Source organism: Mastomys coucha, chromosome X (genome assembly GCF_008632895.1).
Source record: "Mastomys coucha isolate ucsf_1 chromosome X, UCSF_Mcou_1, whole genome shotgun sequence".
In the NCBI taxonomy this organism is placed as follows: Eukaryota; Metazoa; Chordata; class Mammalia; order Rodentia; family Muridae; genus Mastomys; species Mastomys coucha.
Window position 1 is genome coordinate 95,111,965 of NC_045030.1, and position 2,625 is coordinate 95,114,589.

Sequence of the window (2,625 nt, forward strand, 5' to 3'; positions counted from 1 at the left end):
CCCAGGCAGATCTTAGCGCGTTTCCCATTTACTGTGGCGTCAGCTCTTGCTAGGAGCCTGCCTGCATATGAAAGAAAGCTAATGCTAGGAAGGACTGCAGCATTTTGTCCCCAAGGGCCAACATCAATTCTGCCAGGCTGGATGACTTCCCTCATCTGTTGCATAGCAACCTCCCCTGTCAGCTGCCTGTTTTTCCTCAGCATTTCCTCTGTAAAGTGTCTGCAGTGGGACGTGATCAGACTCAGGAAAGGAGGTCTGAGGTGCCATTTTATATTTTGTCTGCTTCCATGTCTGTATCTTCAGTCATGATCCAGCCTGTACCTTATGGACTTGTACCCTGCTGCCCACCTCCCTTCTCCAGGTGGATATCTCTTGATATTCTCAAAATTATTATTTCAAAATGTATATGTATGGAGATATATATATCCTCCTCACCACTGTTTCCTTTAGTTTTGTTCTTTTTGTCACATGAGATTGGGAGCTTATTTACGGTTATGGGTATGGAAGATTGCCTGATTTACTCATTGTTGTACCTTCAGCGTGAAGAACAATGCCTAGTACGTTTTATATTTCCAATAAAGATTGTTTGATAAATGAATGAATTACACAATCTACCCCACTGCTAAAGCGAGAAGCCTGAGAGGAAATTTTTATTTTGCCTGATAAATTCACTTTTTTTTTTGTCATATACAGAGACATAATTCATTATGGAAGCAGTTTATATGTATCACTGGGGATTGAAATATCTAAATGCTATTGAAGTTAAGTAATCATTTTTGAGTCCTCACCACCTTGAGCCAGTGGCTAAGGCTTTTATGCTACCTTTCCATATAGCATTTTTTAAGCACAGGCACACAGCTTCTTACGTCAATAAGATAATAAAGCACGCGGAAAATATTTTAAATTACACTCTTTTGCCTAATACTCCACATTCTTCTTTCAGTTCTCTCAGAGTTGCATTGTTAGCAAGATGTTTAAATCCCTTCTTGATCAAAGAGTCGTGTTTTTATCATTTGACAAGAACCAGGAGCATTCTCATTTTTTGCATGTTTTATCTCATCAAAATATCTTTCTCTGCGTCATTCTTTTAAATGTTTAACGTTCTTTTTTGTTTCTGTTTGTTCATGTTATAACAGGGATCCTGGTGTTAGCTGAGTTCATAATGGGGGGAAAGGCAAAGAAAGGACTGACCAGGAAAGACAAAAGACTGGAATGCAGGAAAAAGCTTCACAGAGGCAGGCTCACAGGCTCTTTCCTAGGGGCTAGGAGGGGAAATTGGGAGGTGAGAGTCCGAGGGGTGGGACTTGAGTCTAGATAAGCTGCTTTTTTGTTTGTTTGTTTGTTTTTAATTAAAAACCCCCGGTCCTCCTATTTTCTTATTTCTTATCCAGATGTTTGTCCCTGAGAAGGTCTGCCTTTCTAACTTTCCCTCGAAGTGTATGTGGGTTTGTCTCTGTGTGTATGCCACATATGTGCTGGCTTTTGGATGCCAGAAAAGAGTTATATTCTCTGCAACTGGAGTTACAGAGGTGGTTGTGTGCCACCTGGTGTGGGTGCTGGGAACTGAACTGACATCAGCTAAAAACGCTGGGCCATATATTTTTTTTTCACATTTGTGTGTATGTGTGCATGTGTAAACAGATTTCCATTTCTCTGAGTTAAATGTACAACAGTGCAATTTCTGGGACTTATAGTAAGTGTGTGTTAGCTTTACAGGAAGCTACAGATCTTTTCTGGAGTGGCTGAACCGTTTTACATTCCATTAACCACATAAAAGTGGTTTCAATTTTACAAATCTTTGGTGACATTTGTAGTCAGAATTTTTAGCAATAGTGTGTAGGAATAGCTCACCATGGTTTTAATATGCATTTACTTGGTGGTTAACTGAATATATTTCTGTGCAATAATTTCACACCCGTATCTCCTTTTTAGTAAAATGTCTCTGTATACTTTTTAATCTATTTTCTATTTGGGTTGTTCAACTGCTTTTGTTAAATATGTTGGATCTGGGTAAGAGCACTGCTGCACAAGCAAGATCTGAGTTAAAGTTCCTAACACACATGGAAGAAGCTGGATAGAGCTTTGCACACCGTCGTGGGGGTGGAGACAGAAGGATTGCTGGATCTTTCTGTCTGCCAGTGAAAGACTTTGCCTTGGAATAAAACAGAAGCACCTGATATCCTCCTTTGACCTCTGTGAGTGCATGGGTGTGTACCTACACACACATGTAAACATGTACCACACACATTTGCCATACTTACACTCATACACACACATGTATGTATACAGATTAACAAAAAGAATAAGTCAATTAATTTAAACATTGAATATTGACTTTTTCTAGTTTACTCATGAGTCTGTTGTCATTTTATGGCTTATCTTATTCTTACTTAAAACATTTTATGTATGTATGTATGTATGTATGTATGTATGTATGTATGTATATAGGTATGTATGTGTCCATGAATGCTGGAAGAAGATGTTGGATCCCTTGAAGCTGTAGTCACAGATGGTTCACATGCGTGCTGGGAACTAACCCTGATTCCTCTGGAAGAGCAGCAAGCACTCATAACTGTTGAGTAATCTCTCCCACCCCCTCTTTTTATGTTCTCTCTCTCTCTCTCT

At 39.3% G+C, this 2,625-nt stretch overlaps 1 pseudogene; it reads left to right on the forward strand.

Annotated features, from left to right (window-relative positions):
* The first annotated feature begins 494 nt into the window (after window positions 1-494).
* Window positions 495-2,625, forward strand: part of LOC116088203 — a 12,407-nt pseudogene continuing 10,276 nt past the window's right edge.